We start from the raw sequence: 19230 nt of genomic DNA, 5'->3' as shown, positions 1-19230 counted from the left end.
ATCTGCTTCCATTTTATGGGTCAGTACATCCATTTTGCCTTCAAAGTTTTAATTAATTGCTTTGTACTTCCCTTCATCTGGCTTCCCTCTCCCTGTTTATACTTTTCTCTCCTTTCTTTCTGTTCCTTCTCAAAAGGATTTTGCTTCTGACAATCACCTCCCACAATCCACCCTCTCCTGTAACAATTCCCCCTTTCTCTTTTGCTCCTGCTTTCCTGTAGGGTAAGATAGATTTCTATGCCCAATTGAATATTATATTATTTTTTTCTTTGAGCCAATTCCATTGGAAGTAAGTTTCAAGTGTTATCCCCAAGCCCCACATCTTCCCCTTCATTATAAAGCTCTTTTGTTCCTCTTTTATGTGAGATTATTTACCCCATTCTACTTCTCCCTTCCCCTTTTATCCCAACGAATCTCTCATCCTCACCCCTTACTTTTGATTTTTTAAAAGATATTATCCAATCATAATGAAATCACATCTACATTCTCTGTGTATGTATGCTCCTGACAATAATGACATAATAATAATGATATATATGCCATAAAAAATGAGCAAGTTCATATATATGTATATATGTATACATATATATTTCTGTATTTATTCTTATTTATTTATTTATTCTTTCTTTCATTCATCATTTATTTATTTAATTAATCATTTATTTAATTTATGTTTATATTTATATATTTCTCTTGAGCCTTGTAGTTGAAAATCAAAATTTCTGTTCCTTTTTTTTAATCAAGAATGCTTGAATGCACTCTGTTTCATTAAATATTCATTTTTTCTCCTTGAAGAATTATACTCAGTTTTTCTGGGATTCTCAGTTGTAAGCCTAGCTCCTTTACTTTCTGGAATATCTATTCCAAGACGTCCTATTCTTTAATGTAGAAGCTAATAAATCTTTTGTTATCCTGACTGTGGCTCCATGATATTTGATTTGTTTCTTTGAGACCACTTGTAATATTGTCTCCTTGACCTGAGTGCTCTGAAAATGCCTAGGAGTTTTCCTTTTAGGTCTCTTGTAGGAGGTGATTGGTGGATTCATTTGGTTTCTGTTTGAACCTCTCATCCTAGAAAATTAGGGCAATTTTTCTTAATAATTTCTAGAAATATTATTTCCAAATTCCTTTTTGATAACAATTTTCAAGTAGTCCAATAATTCTTAAATCATATCTCCTCAATCTATTTTTCAGATCAGTTGTTTTCCAAGGAGATAGTTCACATTTTCTTCTATTTTTTTTATTCGTTTGATTTTGTTTTATCATCATCATCATTATTATTATTGCCATATCATGGGGTCATTAGCTTTCATTTGCCAAAATCTAATTTCTGAGGAATTATTTTCTTCAATGAGCTTTTGCTCCTCTTTTTCCATTTAGCCAATTCCACTTTTCAAGGAGTTATTTTCACTGGTAAATTTTTGTGCCTCTTTTTTTTTTTTATTTGGCCAATTTTGTTTATGAAGTTGCCATTTTCTTTAGTATTTTTGTTCCTCTTTTACCAAGCTGTTCATTGTTATTTTCATAGTTTTTTACCCTCACTCTCATTACTTTACTTAATTTTCCTCCTATCACTCTTATTTGATTTTGAATCTCATTTTAGAGCTTCCAGGAATTCTTCTAGGTCTTGTGTGCATTTACATTTTTCTTTGAGGTTTGGTTAAAGTTTTATTTTGTTTTTGTTACAGATATCTGCTTATGAGTTTGTACCTTAATCTTCCCTGTCACCATAATAGATATTTTTTGTTATCTGGTCATTTTTATACCCTATTTCTTGACTTAGAAATTTATGTTAAACTTAGGTGTTGGGAGACGCTGACTCATTCTTCAGGCTTTTTCACACTGATACTTCCAGTGATGGTTCCTGGGGGGGGGGTGTTGGTAGTTTTTGGTGCTTCCAAGGTGGTATGATATAGAGAGAGGTGTGGTCACTGTTTTTTTGGTTTGTGCTCTGGTCTTCATATGGGAAAATCCCTTGGGACCAGAAGTGATACTGCTCCTTTGGGACCAGAAATAATGCTGCTTCTCAGGGCCTCTAATTTTTCTGGATCACAAGTGATACTATTCCTCAGAGTCCCTTATCCTTTATAATCAAAAGTGTTCTCTTCCCTTCAACTGTGACCCAGAAGCGGGGGCATAGGTTGCCAAATAAAGTCTAGTCTTGTGTCCAGTGCTAATATAATGGTCTCCTGAAATCTCTTTCAGATCAGTTGCCATATTCCTTTACTATCTCTGAGTCAAGAGCTCCTTAATTTGCTGCTGCTACTGTTGTCACCACCTAATCCCACTATTGGAATGGCATCCATGTGGGCTCCAGGCTAGTCTCCACTTCCATGTAAAAAACTATCCCTCTAATCTCCTAAGTTGTTTGAGGTTGGAAGAATGTCTCTGATTTTTTTTTTTTTGATCTGCTACAGCAGAATTCAATTTTAGTTGTTATTTTAAAGTTGTTTAGAGGGAAATGTTTTAGAGAGCTTGCCTGAGTACTTCTTCTACTCTGCCATCTTGGCTCTGGCCCCAGAAGTCCCAAGGTAAGCTTTCTAATAGAATCACATCCCATCCTTTATTTCTTCTACATTCTTTACTCCTTGCTTCTATTTTCCTGATATTGATTCATGGATCTCCCTTGTTGGAAAAACCAATATTCAACTCATGTTTTCCTCTTGGATAGATACTTATGACCTACATCCTGCCACCTCATGAACTGTTGTCACCATCTCAAAATACATAATCCTTATAGCCCAAAATGAAATTGCATCTAATATAACTGTTTCTTATTGCCAGGCACAGTTGTTCAAGTATAATTTCTCTGTTCCTAGAAAAATATTGGAAGGGTAGCAAAACAAAGCCCTTAAGCAAGGCTTGACAAATGTTTTACATTATCCTATCACACTCATATCTCTACCCATCAGCTAGCCACTGTTATTTGGAATATTTTTTAAATTCCTAAGCCAAAATTCATATAAATAAATATATGTATATGTATACATACATATAAGCACAAATTTTCTATATCAAACTACATTTAAATTAATTTGATTTTGTTAACTTCCTGAGTGCTACCCATGATGACATTGAAGATCTCTGTCCTGAAGTTCAAAGTCCAGAGAGTTGTCAATTTTCCAATGATCTGTGAGGAGAGGAAATATCTATCTGTCTTAGATTGTGCCAGAGCAACAACAATCATTTGGTAGGCATACAGATGTCATGTCATCATAAATTTAGAGCTAGAATAAACTGGCCATTTTGTCCAACTCCCTCAATTTTTCCAATTAGAAAATTGAGGCTCAGGCAAGTTTAACACCTAGTCCAAGGTCACACAGGTAGTGAGTATTAGAGGTTGGAGTAGAGCCAATGATCTCTTCCTCAACAGCCTATGTTATTTCTACTATATACCATACTTTCTCCCACACAGGAAATAAACTAACGTGTTTGATTTTCACAATTTTTATATTTTTTGAGTCTTCTCAAGTACCACCTATAAAGTTTTTTATTTATCTTCCCAGCCATTATTTTCTGATAACTCAATTTTTTGTATTTATTTTGTAGTATCAAAGATCAAGTCCAAATAGCTATCTTAAAGTTCACATAACTCCTTCAAATTACACATGGGGAGAGTTGAAATGCTTAGTTCAAGATTATACATGTAGCAAGAGGCAGACCTGGTATTTAAATGTGCTTAGTTATTGTGATAGACACAGATTCAAAGCTGTAGGACCTGGGTTCACAGAATTAGAGAATTCTAGAGTTTGGAAAAGATCTAATCACATATTTGGTCCAACCTACACATGATATATGATGTTCATAATGAGGCAATTTCTGGTCTCTTGTTTAAGATCTTCATTGTGACCAGGACTCACTGCCTCAACAGGATGCCAATTTCTTTTATAACAGCATAACCTTTTGCTTGATATTGAAATCAAATTTTATTATTTGATACTTCTTCCTACTATGTCTACCCTCTGTGCCCCTAAAGAAAGAATGTAATACATCTTCCAATTGCTGAAGATGACTATCATGCCTCTCCTTAATCTCCAAATTACCCAAGCTATACAGTCTTAATTCTCTGATCCAATCTGTGTACAACATGGATTTCAAGATTTTTAATCATTACAGATTTCTGACTTGAGTAGGTTACAGCCAGTGATATGTAGGGGTTGGCTAAATTTTCAGTGCTGATTTAGACCTTAGAAATCTGAAAATACTACAAGTTAGTGCTTGATTTATTGGTTTCTTGATTTTATAGACTTAAGAAAGTGATGGAGGAAAAGTAAATAATGCTTATTAAACTTCAAAACTTATCATGCATATATTCCCCCTTTCCAGAGAGTTTGTTAATACTTAACACTTAGCAATACCCCCCCCCAATTACAACGTATTTGAGCCTCTATTTCCTTACCTATAAAATAAGTGGGGTAAACTAAATTACCTCTTAATCCTCTTCTAGCTCTTAAGCAATGATTTTACATTCCTGGGTCCTCTGACTCCAAATCATTGTTTGTTTGGTTTTTTTTACTGAATCATAAATAATTATGTAATTATGAGTGTATATTTAAGATTCTACATTGAAATATCGTCATCCTTAAAGGGAAGGGTTGTTGTTGTTTTCTTCTTCTTCTTCTTCTTCTTCTTCTTCTTCTTCTTCTTCTTCATATCCTCATTAACTAGCAAAGTGGCTTGCCAATTGTAAATATTTAGTAAATATTTGTTAACCTGAGATTTCTTCTACAGGGATGGCAAACTTGCATCACTTCATCTTCATACTGGGCATTCTCTCCAACTCTAACAGTGCATATCTTCTTATGTCTTTAGCCTGTTTTCTGAGCCATCTTTTTATAGTGTTCTGTATAGTAGTTACTTTTATAGATCAAATTTACACTGCAATTTCCTTTTTATTGTATAGCATTAGCTAAACAATTTTTATTACAAAAAATCTTAAAAGAATTAGACCTGAATTAGATGTGAAAGAACAGCTCCTAAAGATGATTCAGACAGATCTGATCAAGATATCTGGACAGAAAACGATTTTTCTAACCAACATGTTCTTTTTTTTCTGACTTCTTTTTCTCCACCTACGAAGCTTGGGCTTCCCAAAATTTATTGAATAAGTGATGTTAAAGAAGGAATAGAATAAATGAGCGTAAATCCATGCCTTAAGTTTGTTCTACAGCAACATTTCCCATTAACAATTGTAGTTTCCACCTAAAAATGGTTCTCTAGGAGGAGTGTTAAATTTTCCTCCACTGGGTTTTTTTTTTAAAAAATAGACATTTAAAATTACTACAGAGTCTATGAAATACTTGAGAATCTACTTTTGAAGACACACAGAGGACCTAAATAAATATAAAAACATTTGTAGAAATAAAGACTTAAGCAATTGAAAAATATTTATTGCTTATGTGTAGGATAAGTTGATATAACAAAAATGACAATGCTACCTAAATAATGTATTTATTTAACATTGTATCAATCAAACTACCAAAGGATCACTCTATAGAACTAGAAAAATTGTAAGTAAATTCATATGGAGGGGGGGAGATGGACAAGAATCTCAAGAGAAATAATGAAAAGAAATGGAAATGAAGGAGGCCTAGTAATGCCAAATTTAAAACTTTACTACATAGCAATAATAATTAAAAGCAATGGTTACAAGTAAAAAAAGAGTTATCTATGAATAAAACAAATTATATCCACATGATATAGAAACTGATGTATTGCATATATTAACATTTGATAAACATTGAGACGCCTGCAATTGGGATAAACGCTATTCAACAAAAATTTCTGGGAAAATTTAGTAGCAATACGGAAGAAAATACATTTAGACCAACATGTCACACCATATACCAAGATAAGCTCCTAACAGATGCATAACTTAGATCATAAAAGATCATATCATAAACAAATTAGAGAAACAAAGAAAAGAAAAAGATTCACTATCAGATCTATGAATAGAAGAAAAGTTCATGACCAAAGAAGGAATAGAGACAATTACAAAAGATAAAATGGATAATTTTGAATACATTAAATGAAAAAGCTTTTGCAGAAATCTAATAAAATGAAGGTGAAAAGAAAACTACTAGGAAAAAATTACAGCAAGTTTCTCTGATAAACATTTCATTTCCTAAATAAGTAAGAAATTGATTCAAATTCAAAGAAAAAAGAGACTCACCCACTGATAAGTGATCTAAGGATATGAAAAGACATTTCTCAAATGATGAAGCTCAGGCTATTTATTTCTATACATTGGGCTGCTAGGCAGTACAATGGGTAGAGTGCCCAGCTTGGAGTAAGGAGGACCTGAATTCAAATACAGTGTCAATTGCTTACTAGGGGTATGACCCTGGGGAAGTCACTTTACCTGTTTCTTCATCTATATAAAGAGGATAATACTATCTACCTCCCAGTATTGTTGTGAACATTAAATTACACATTTGTAAATTGCTTATCACTGCTCCTGACACACTACATGTTAATTGTCGTTGTTATTATTATACAAAATGTTCAAAATCGCCATTAATTAGAGAATTGCAAATTAATACAGTTCTGACATTATGCTTCACACTCATCAGTAGCAAAGATGCCAAAAAGGGAAAATGACAAGTATTGGAGTAACCATGACAAACGAGACACAGTGACCTGCTGTTGATGACATGTAAATGAGTATATCGATCCACTTAGGGCAGCAATTTGGACTTATATATAAAATGTTACTAAATTATATGTCCTTTGACATAGCTATAGCACTGTTAATCATACACACAAAAGACAAAAAAGACATGTATATCTATCTATCTATCCATCTATCTATCTATCTATCTATCTATCTATCTATCTATCTGTCACATCTCTTGTGATGGCAAAATCTTGTAAAAGAAGGGGATGTTCATCAATTTAAGAAGAACTGCTGAATAATTTTGGTATATGGATATGACAGGGTGCTATTTTGCTTTAAGAAATGAGGAAAGAGATAATTTCAAAAAAAAGACATTAAAAATTTATATGAAGTGATGCCGAGTGAGGTATGCAGAACCAAAAGAACACTTTACACTGTAGATCACCAATATTATAAAAATGAACAAATTTGAAAAAATTTTATAAATTGATGATCATATATGATGATGATACTAAATGATGAAATTAGGAGCACAATTTTTACCATAACAACATCATCATTAACAAACTCTGAAAAGTGCAAAAATATAATGAATTTAATGATGTCATGATTCTAAAGGACTAATTATGAAATATGCTTTGTATTCCAGATGAATTTAGATTGCAGAATATGACATTCACACATATATATGTATGTATGCATGCATGTACATCTCATTCTGCAGCCTTTATTTATAGGTAAGCGTATGCATGCATTCCCATCTCATTTGTATTCATATGCATATGCATTTATGCATGCATGTTCTTGTTTAAAAACATTGAGGGGATTTGTTTTGTTGAGTATACATATTCATTACAAAAATTTGTTCCCCCCCCCCCAATGAATGTGGGACAGGAAGCAGAGAAAACAGATTTCTGTTCAGCAGTTTATTTTGTTTACTAGGGGAGGGTGATACAGATAGGGAATGTTGCAGGGACTTTCAGATGAGGTAACTGTATTTGTTTTACTTAACTATTCTACTTTGTTACAAGAGATTTTCCCACTAAGTTGGAATGATGTATAAATATCACAATGAGATACTTTGTTAAGAACCCTAGCCATCAGAAGCTGCAGAGAGGCAGATTAATTTTAAGAAAAAAGAGAAGAAAAAAAAAACTTCCTAAAAATTAAGCTATTCTAAAGTGAAATGGATTATCTCAAGAGAGAGTGGGTTCTTCCTCACTGAGGGATATTAAGGAAAATCTGGACAAACACATACTGGATATGTTTTAGAGACAATTTTTTTTTTGTTTGAGCATGGACTTGCCTAGATGATCTCTGAGATTCCTCCAAGTTATAATAATCTGTGATAACCTCCACACAATAAGGAAGCACCAAAGGAACATTTTAATTGGGAAACAATGTGAGAAACTTTCAAAGAGATTAAGAGAAAGGAGCCTTTCAATAAGAAACCCGAACTAGAGACAGAGATGATAGGCTGAAGGGACTGGCAGCAGGACAACTGTTCTGTATTACAAAATTGTAAGTCATAAGTATTTGAAGTTAAATATGTGAATTTAAAAACCTGAACTGCATCCTTCAGTTCTAGAAAATAATGAATTTAGTTCAGAGTAAGGTCTATTTGCCTTTCAGGTGAATTTGCACTAATCCCTTTAGTATCCCTCATAGATTCTGAATTCAAAGCTTTATTCTTCTACAGCATTTCTTCCATTCACCTCTTGATAAAAGCATAACCACCCACCAATTGTAATTTCTTCAATATCTATTAGGGTCCTAAGGCATAAAGGATAACTGAAAATGGGAGTTCATCTTTGACTGACAAGGAATGCCAAATAACATTTCCAGCTTTATAAATGTCAGGTTTTGATGAGCAAGAGAAACTATAGTAATCTCTTGAGAAGAACATAATATAAGAATAGCATAAAATCCCCTAAATCTCAAAATGTAATTTATGAATGAGAATTAAATCCTGCTACTGAAATATAGTGTGTGTGTGTGTGTGTGTGTGTGTGTGTGTGTGTGTGTGTGTGTGTCTTTACTATGTGACTCCTCACTAAATGCAGCATTGAGGAAATATTTTCATATCAGAATTATTTATATGAGAGTTCACTTTTACATGAAAAAGAAATTCAATACAAGATTTTGTCAGCATAGGCAATTCCCTCTAGTTCTACTTATGTGCAAGAAGTTAGTTAAATATTAGGGAGTCATGTGAGAGATATACAAAGTAAGTGACTTGTCCATAGTACAAGAGCTGGTGTCAGAGGTAGAATTTGAACTTTGGACCCTACAGATTCTAAGACTAGCACTTTTTTTACTATACTGTAGTACCTCTAAGGTCTACATCTATCTCTATATTGATATTTATATCTATCATCTATATGTAACATATGTAATATGTATATATATATACATGCATTTACATATGCATATGTGTGTATTTAAAAACACACATTCACTCAAACTTGATATTTTAAGTTCTTCAGAACCTGGCCCCAACCTAGCTCTAGGCTTCTTACACATATACTCTTCCACGCATGCTATGATTCAGCCATCCTGGCCTGTTTACTATTCCTTATACTTAATGCTCCTGTGTCTATGCAATTGATTGGCTTCCCCTCCACCACCCATTCCAAAACTGCAACGTGTTTCCTCTAAACCTATCTTTATTAGAATTTCTAGTTTTCTTCAAGAATTCCATTTTCGAAGAAGCCTTTCCTGGTTTACTCAGTACTTTATATCTCTGTCTTATACACAGCCATCATCCTTATTATGTACATGTCATATTCCTCATTAGAATGTAAGCTACTTGAAGTCAGCAACTGTTTTACTTCTTTCTTTTATCTCTGGTACCTATGAGGTAAATGTTAAGTGCTTTATGAATGCTTAAAAAGTAAATGACAGATTGAGTTTTAAGTTTAAATACATTTGAATGATCAAAATATGCTGATGGTTGAGGTGTCTAAATGGCATGTACATGGAAAAAATAATAAAGGCAACACAGGTAAATATGGATTTTGTAAAATTATCCTTAATGAGATAAAGGTTATAATCATATTAATATATCTTCCCATTTGTAATGGATAATTTTTCATAACTTGAGACTTCCTAAATCAGTAATCATTTATGCAATGGGAAACATATGTTACCATTTCCACTCATTACTTTTATAGGCAATATGCTTTTATTTTTAGTACACAGCATTGATATCTAATGTACAGACATTTTTGTGCCCTCATTTCCTGTCTACTCCAAGTTCTGCAGTTGGTGAATTACATGCTCTTCCCCTATATTTTCAGCCCCTTGAGAGCTCTGCTGAGTGGAAAGCAAATCACTAGTCAATATTTGGATTTGGGCATTCTCCTGATTAATGGAAGAGCTGGGACTGAACCTCCTTAGGCATTTCACTCAATTTACAAGGTTTATCTATTGCCAGCCAATTCCAAATTTTCACAATTTGTAAGCAGCAATAGTCCTAATTTTGACAGGTTGTGTTACTGCAACTATTTATATTTACTACTCCAACAAGTGCCTAATGGCATTCATTTCTATATTCCCATGTCAATAATTCTTTCCTTTCTTTTCAGTGTGCAGTAACAGATTTTAGATCTAGAATTCGTATGCATTGCTTTTGGAGGTGGCAAAGAAAAAGTGTGTGTCCATTAAATGAGGCTATAGGATTATGGCCTAAAGAGAGGAAGTGACTTGTTCAATGACATTCAGGGAGTGAGGGGTCAAATTTAAACATTCTACTTCCCCCAATTCCTTCCTTCTGACTCCAAGTCTAGTGTTCTTTCCACTGTATCTTGGTGACTGTATTAGAATGTTATTGCTCTGGAAGAAATTAAAATTGAGAAGGATTATGGGGAAAATGTGATTTTCATGAACTAATATAAAGTTGTTGGAAACCCAAGGAATAATATATTTTACATAGTTTACATTTTTCTTCATTTTGCAAGTAATAAGTATTTTAAATTGATTTGTCATTCCACAAACTCCCATTGAGCAAATTTTAAAAGGAAGAAAAACAAAGCTGTCAATACATATACATAGCTGAATAAGGCAGAAGAGAACAAGCATTTATTAGATGCCTACTATATGCCAGGCACTACATTAAGCACTTTGTTTTACAACATTTGATCTTCTCAACAATCCTGGAAAGTTGATGCTATTCCCCAAACCCCATTTTGCAGATGAGAAAACTGAGGCAGACAGAGATTAAATGACTTGGCAAGAATTCTGCAACTAGTGATTGGCTGAGGCAAAATTTGAACTGATTTCTTCCTGACTCTAGGCCAAAAAATCTATAGTCTGTACCAAGTAGATGTTATATGTTTCTACACTAGCTATGTCCAAAAATAAAAGACTTTTTAAGTCTTGCAAATTCCCTTTTCTATAAGAAGGTGAGTGTCATGTTTTATTTTTATTCTTTTAAAAAAATTTTTAAAAAATTATTTATTTTCAGTTTTTAACATTCACTTCCTCAAGATGTTGTGTTCCAAATTTTCTCCCCATCTCATTCTTCCCCCCACCCAAAATTGGCATGCATTCTGTATACCCCTTCCTCTAATTTGCCCTCCCTTCCACATCCCCCCCACTTCCCTTATCCCCTTCCTTTTCTATTTTCTGTAGGGCAGGATAGATTTCTATACACCATTTCCTGTATTTTTTATTTCCCAGTTACATGTGAAAACATTTTTTTTTAAAAATGTGTTTCTAAACTTTGGGTTCCAAATTTTCTCCCTTCCTCCCTTCCCACCCACCCTCATCAAGAAGGCAACTAACTCAATATAGGTTGTACAGGTGTAGTCATGCAAAACACTTCCATAGTAGTCATTTTGTGAAAAACTGAGTATATTTCCCTTCATTATAACCCATCCCCATCTATTCTATTTACTCTTTTGACCCTGTCCCTCCTTAGAAGTGGTTGCTTCTGATTACCCCTCCTCCAATCTGCCCTCCCCTCTGTCATATCCCTGCTCTCTTGTCCCCTTCCCCCTCCATTTTCCTGTAGGGCAAGATGGATTTCCATACCCAATTGAGTGTGTATGTTATTTCCTGCTTAAGCCAAATCCAATGAGAATAAAATTCACTCATTCCCTCTCACCTTCCCCCATTTCCCCTCCACTGTAAAAGCCTTTTCTTATATGTTATATGTGAGATAATTTACCCCATTCTGCCACTCCCTTTATCCTTCTCCCAGTATAATCCTCTATCACCCCTTAATTTTATTCTCCAGATATCACCCCTTCATCTTCAACTCACCCTGTGCTCTGTATCTATCTATCTATCTATCTATCTATCTATCTATCTATCTATCTATCTATCTATCTATCTATCTATCTGCATGCATATACTTTTTTCCCTCCAACTAGCCTAATACTGAAAAAGGTCTCATGAGTTACAAATATCATCTTTCCATGCAGTAATGTAAACAGTTCAACCTTAATAAGTCTCTTACGATTTCTCTTTCCTTTTTATGTCTTCATGTTTCACTTGAGTCTTATATTTGAAAATGAAATTTTCTATTGAGCTCTGGTCTTTTCAGCATGATTGCTTGAAAGTCCCCTATTTCACTGAATGACCATTTCCCCCCCTGAAGGATTATATTCAGTTTTGCTGGATAGGTGATTCTTGTTTGCAATCCTATCTCCTTTGCCCTTCCATGCCCTGTGTTTCTTTAATGTAGCTGCTAAATCTTGTGTTATCCTGATTGTTTCCACAGTACTTGAATTGCTTCTTTCTGGCAGCTTGCAATATTTTCTCCTTGACCTGGGGACTCCGGAATTTGGCTACAATATTCCTAGGAGTTTTCCTTTAGGGATCTGTTTCAGGAGGTAATTGGTGGATTCTTTTCATTTCTATTTTGCCTTCTGGTTCTACTATATCAGGGCAGTTTTCCTTGATAATTTCTTGAAAGATGATGTCTAGGCTCTTTTTTTGATCATGGCTTTCAGATAGTCCAATAATTTTTAAATTCTCTCTCCTGGATCTATTTTCCAGGTCAGTTGTTTTTCCAATGAGATATTCCACATTGTTTTCTAATTTTTCATTCTTTTGGATTTGTTCTACTGTGTCTTGATTTCTCATAAAGTCACTAGCTTCCAACTGCTCTATTCTAATTTTTAAGTAAGTATTTTTTTCAGTAATCTTTTGGACTTCCTTTTCCATTTGGCCAATTTTTCTTTTTAAGGCATTCTTCTCCTCATTGGCTTTTTGTACCTCTTTTGCCATTTGGGTTAGGCTGTTTTTTAAGGTGTTATTTTCTTCAGTATTTTTTTGGGTCTCCTTTAGCAAGCTGTTGACTTGTTTTTCATGATTTTCTTGCATCACTCTCATTTCTCTTCCCAGTTTTTCCTCTACTTCTCTTACTTGTTTCTCAAAATCCCTCTTGACCTCTTCCAAGGCCTGGGACAGATTCATATTTTTCTTGAAGCCTTCGGATGTAGGAGCTTTGACTTTGTTGTCTTCTTCTGGTTGTATATTTTGGTCTTCTTTGTTAACAAAGAAAGATTCTATGGTCTGATGTTTTTTGGACCTTTGTTTGTTCATGATACCAGCCAATTCCTTGAGTTTTAAACTCCTTGTTCAATATTAGGAAAACTGAGGGGGAGGAGACAAGATGGCAGAGTGAAAGCAGTGACTTGCTTGAGCTGTCCCCCAACCCCTCTGAATACCTTTAAAAAATGGCTCTAAACAAATTCTAAAGAAGCAGAACCCACAAAAAGACAGAGTGAAACAAATTTCCAGCCCAAGACAACCTGGATGATTGATCAGAAAGGTATATTTCACCAGGCTGGTAGAAGAGCACAGTGTGGTGTGGGTGCCCAGGCCTCAGAGGACTGAATCATGGACAGCTGTGGCTGTTTCCAGACTTCTGAACCCATGAACACCAAAGACAACTTAGAAGGTAGAAGGTCAGTGGGAAAAGTCTGTTTCTGTGGTGCTGAGAGAGGAATGTGGGGTCTCAGCTCTAGTTCCCTGGGAGCATGGGCCCTGAAAGCAGCTGCCTCCTGACCTTGTGGCCCACAGACTGAGGGGGAGTCCAGTGGCTGATCAGAGAGGGATTGCAGGGATCTCTTTGCCAGTACTGAGGCAGGAATCTCTTGCTTTGCCCATGCTTAGATGTGGGTCACAGTCCTGGGTGGTGGTCCTGGGGCAAGAAAGAGCACTGGCATGGTGGAGCTTGTAGTGGCTGTACAGAGGAAACCGTCCTCACAGTTCCAGGACAGAAAGGAGTGCTTGTGGTCACTAATAGATGACAGCACAGGCCAGGAAAGGAGTAAACACCTCGCCCCTTATCATACCACCTTTCAAGAACTGAAAATTTACAGATCCCTACAAGTATCTCTGAAAACAGTTATGCAAACCCCTGAAACTTGGGACAGTACATTATCCACATTGGAAGCAAACTCTTTGGCCGGTATCATGAGCAAGCAGCACAAAAAGAGTCAGCCTATATTATTGTACTTTGGTGACAAAAAAGATCAAAATATACAACCAGAAGAAGACAACAAAGTCCAAGCTCCTACATCCAAAGTCTCCAAGAAAAATATGAATCTGTCCCAGGCCTTGGAAGAGGTCAAGAGGGATTTTGAGAAGCAGGAAAGAGAAATGGGAAGAGAAATGAGAGTGATGCAAGAAAATCATGAAAAACAAGTCAACAGCTTGCTAAAGGAGACCCAAAAAAATACTGAAGAAAATAACACCTTAAAAAATAGCCTAACCGAAATGGTAAAAGAGGCCCAAAAAGCCAGTGAGGAGAAGAAGGTCCTACAAAGCAAAATGGCCAAATGAAAAAGAAAGTCCAAAAGATTACTGAAGAAAATACATACTTAAAAATTAGAATAGAGCAATTGGAAGCTAGTGACTTTATGAGAAATCAAGACACTGTAAAACAAATGCAAAAGAATGAAAAAGTAGAAGAGAATGTGAAATATCTCATTGGAAAAACAACTGACCTGGAAAATAGATCCAGGAGAGAGAATTTAAAAATTATTGGACTATCTGAAAGCCATGATCAAAAAAGGAGCTTAGACATCATCTTTCAAAAAATTATCAAGGAAAACTGTCCTGATACTTTATAGCAAGAGGGAAAAATAGAAATTGAAGGAATCCACCGATCTCCTCCTGAAAGAAATCCCCAAAGGAAAACTCCTAGGAATACTGTAGCCAAGTTCTAGAGTTCCTAGGTGAAAGAGAAAATATTACAAGCTGCCAGAAAGAAGCAATTCAAGTACTGTGGAAACACAGTCAGGATAACACGAGATTTAGCGGCTTTTGCATTAAATGACCACAGGGCATGGGATATAATATTCCGGAGGGCAAAGGAGATAGGATTACAACTAAGAATCACCTATCCAGCAAAACTGAGTATAATCTTTCAGGGAAAAAATGGTCTTTCAGTGAAATAGGGGACTTTCAAGGATTCCTGATGAAAAGACCAGAGCTGAATAGAAAATTTGACTTTCAAATACAGGACTCGAGTGGAACACGAAGAGGTAAACAGGAAAGAGAAATCATAGACTTACTAAGATTGAACTGTTTACATTCCTGCATGGAAAGATGATATTTATAACTCTTGAGACCTTTGTCAGTATTAGGGTAGTTGGAGGGAAAAAATTATAAGTATGTATATAGATAGATAGATAGATAGATAGATAGATAGATAGATAGATAGATGATAGATAGATAGATAGATAGATAGATAGATAGATAGAGGGCAGAGGGTGATTTGAGGATTAAGGGGTCATATCTGGAGAATGAAATTAAGGGATGAGAGAGGATTATACTAGGAGTAGATGAAAGGTAGAGGTAGAATGGGGTAAATTATCTCACAAAAAAAAACCGGAAAAGAAATATCTCTTACAGTGGAGGGGAAATGGGGGAAGGTGAGAGGGAATGAGTGAATCTTATTCTCATAGGATTTGGATTAAGGAAGGAATGACATACACATTCAATTGGGTATGGAACTCTGTTTTACCCTACAGGAAAATAGGGGGAGAAGGGGACAAGAGAGCAGGGGGAAGACAGAGAGGAGGGCAGATGGGGAAAGGGGGTAATCAGAAGCCAATACTTTTGAGGAGGGACAGGGTCAAAAGAAAGAATAGAATAAATAGTAAGGCAGGATAGGATTAAGGGAAATAGAGTTAGTTTTTCACAATGCGTCTGCTATGGAAGTGTTTTGAATAACTGCATGTGTATAACCCACATTGAGTTGCTTGCCTTTTCAATAAGTGTGGATGGGGAGGGAAGAAGGGAGAAAATTTGGAACCCAAAGTTTTAAAAACATATGTTTAAAAAGAATGTTTTCACATGCTACTTTGAAATAAGAAATACAGGAAACGGGGTACAGAAGTCTATCCTTCCCTACAGGAGAATAGAAAGGGAAGGGGATGAGAGAATGGGGGGAGAGACAGAAGAGAGGGCAGACTAGGGGAAGGGATATTTAGAATTCATGCCATCTTTGGGTGGGGGAGGGGTGAGATGGGGTGAAAATTTGGAACTCCAAATCTTGTGGAAGTAAATATTGAAAACTACAAATAAATAAATTTATATGAAAAAATATTAGGAAAACTTTTAGCATAATTGACCATATCAATAACAAAACTAAAAGAAATCATTATTATCTCAATAGATACAGAAAAAGCTTTCCATAAAATACAGGACCCCTTCCTAATAAAAACACTAGAGAGCATAGGAATAAATGGAATTTTCCTTAAAATGATAAGCAGTATTTATTTAAAACTATCAGCAGGCCTTATATGTTATGGGGGTAAGCTAGAAGCATTCCCAATAACAGCATGGGTGAAATAAGGATGCCCTTTATCACTGCCATTATTCAATATTCTACTAGAAATGTTAGCACTAGCAATAAGAGGAGAAAAGAAATTAAAGGAACTATAATGGTCAATGAGGAAATAAAGCTATCATTTCTTGAAGATGACATGATGGTATACTGAGGGAATCTTACATAATCAACTAAAAATCTACTTTTTAAATTTTTTAAAAAGGGTTCTGTGTTATTCTAGGGGTTTTTTGTTTGTTTTATTTTGTATAATTTTACAACCTTTGAAAATTACAGAAGCTGTAATGATCTAATAGTATTAACAGCCATTCAGAAAAACTTTCCCTCCCTCCCATCAACAATCCAGGGGAAATTTAAAAAGTCCCATAGATGCCAATTCAATATGGCCTCTACTCTGGCACAAACAAAAGCAGAAAGATGAGAAGAAAACTGAAAGTGACTAAACTGGGAGAGTCTTGAGGGTCTGGGCGTTGTTCTTGGTCTGTGCTCTTCAGTGGCAGTGCCTGTTTCATGCAGTGATGCTGCTGGATGCCTTGCTTTCTCAATGCTCTCTCCCCTCTCACCCTGTATCCTTCTGTGGCCTGATTTATGTGTCATGGAAATCCTTTAGCAGAGTCCTCCTCTGCTGCTCAGCTATGTGCATCTGATTCTCCAAGTCCCCTCTGTCATAGCTATCTGCTCACTCCACCTTCCATGAAAGGTTTTCAATTTCTGCCTCCAGCGGGGCCTGCTGATACTCAAGCAGCTTCTTCTTAGGCCAGACTCCATGTAGTATGCATGTGGATATGTGTACTGCAGGGTATAAGGACACTTGGCTAGGAGCTTAGCAGCACTCTGCACGTACGATCCAAGCCCCAGATTGTTCATCACTCTGTCCTGTATCTTCTCATGAATTAGCTGGTACATCTGTGCCTCCAGCTGCAAGCTCTTATTGTGATTTCCCCACCTCTCAAAGTAGAACAAGTATTTCTTAAGGGCCTCTCTTGCCTGGGCCTGCTGACTCTGGTTTACAATATCAGGCTTTTCTTTGTACCTGCTGCACTCATAGTACTCGCTGCCATGGGTCTTCCAGTCTCCTAGACACATCCAGCAGAAATCATGTTTACACTTAGAACATTGCATGTGATTGTAGCCTCCATTCTTCTCACTACAGATATTGCACTTGGGACAATCTTTAGTGTGAGCACTAATGTAGTTTGCCGTTTCAGAGTCGTCTGCACACTTTGTGAGCCATTTCCAGATTGTGGCGCAGTCTGTAGGGGAGTGATACATCTGATGACACTTGAAACACCTCCTTGCATGGATTTCACTGAACTTGTTGAGCTCTAGGCTCCTGTACTTGGAAAACCATGGGGCAGTCTGCACTGGGACACAGCTGGAGCTGATAATGGCTCTCCAAGTAGTCCCTGAAGAGGTAGCACCTGTATTTGTCTTTCAACTCCTCATTAGGAAGCAAAGGAAATACAAAATCCTCTGTTGTTCTGAGAAGGCTGTCCTGAGCCACACAGGAGACTCCAACTCCTACACCATCTTTTACCAGCACTGTACAATGTTGCTCCCAACAGTTTTGGCAAAACTGATGCTGACAAGCCAAAGAGAGTAAATTTTCCTTTTCGAACAAACTGCATGTACACTGCACAGCATGTTTCGATGGACTGGGCTGAACTCAGGCCTCAACTAACAGCTGAGCAGAATTGGACTTGTGTCTTTCCAATATCTCTGAGACTTGCCAGTGGAAATTAACTAATACAATTTTAGCCACTGAATAAGACACCTTTAAAATAGAGGCCAAATTGGCCATGTGCTCGTTCAGGGTCCCTCTGACTCTTTGTATGTCAAGCAGGCAAACTGGTATTCCTCTGGATCAAAAGCATCTGCTCCCTGTTGTTTGACATCATTTGCTACCCCCTCATAATAATCCTCTATATCCCCAGGGTCCTCATCCTCTTCTTCATCTTCTTCCTCACAATTTGGGTCATAGTCCTCTTCATTGCCAACAGATCCCTGGCTATTCATGTCCACAGACGTTTTAGTGTCCTGCCAATTTGCAGATCAGGAAAGCAGTTGCTGTTTTCCCCCCTCCCCCCAACTTTACTTCTGTCTCAAATGCATTAGGTACTTCTGTCTTCAGTTTCTAGAAGATCTGTCAAGCAGATGTCACCCAAACACTCTATAGCAATATGATTTCCATCCGGGTACCGGGGGCCCGGGGGCCGATGTGCCCCAGGCCAGGCCTGGCCGGGGCAGGACAGGGAACTGGGAGGAAGGGACCGACAGGGCAGGGGACAGTACTGAAGCCTAAAAATCTACTTGAAACAACTAACGACTATAGCAAAGTTGCAGGATACAGAATAAACCTGCATAAATCATCAGCATTTCTACATATACCAGTAATGCTAAGCAGAATGAGATAGAAAGAAGGATTCCGTTTAAAATAACTGTAGACAATACAAAATGTTTGAGAGTCTACCTGCTAAGACAAACCCAGGAACCGTATGAACACAGTCACAAAATACTTTTCACAGAAATATATTCAGATCTAAACAATTGGAAAAAACATGAATCGCTTATGGTCAGGCTGAGCTAATATAATAAAAGTGACAATTTTACCTAAATGAATGTACTTATTCAGTACCATACCAAGCAAACTACCAAAAATTTATAGAGCTAGAAAAAATAATAACAAGATTCATTTGGAATAACAAAAGGTCCAGAATATTAAAGGAACTAATGAAAAGAAATGCAAGGGAATGTGGCCTAGCCATTCCAGAACTAAAACTATATTATAAAGCAGTAATCATCAAAA

General features: G+C 36.2%; 1 pseudogene; it reads right to left on the bottom strand.

The window, feature by feature from the left end:
- Positions 1 to 17010: 17010 nt before the first annotated feature.
- Positions 17011 to 18230, bottom strand: LOC110207089 (E3 ubiquitin-protein ligase ARIH2 pseudogene; annotated as a pseudogene).
- Positions 18231 to 19230: the final 1000 nt, after the last annotated feature.

Source organism: Phascolarctos cinereus, unplaced genomic scaffold (assembly GCF_003287225.1).
Source record: "Phascolarctos cinereus isolate Bilbo 61053 unplaced genomic scaffold, phaCin_HiC Scaffold_726;HRSCAF=1367, whole genome shotgun sequence".
NCBI classification, from domain to species: domain Eukaryota; kingdom Metazoa; phylum Chordata; class Mammalia; order Diprotodontia; family Phascolarctidae; genus Phascolarctos; species Phascolarctos cinereus.
Note: the sequence above shows the minus strand (reverse complement) of the source record. Positions and strands in the feature narration are given on the sequence as shown.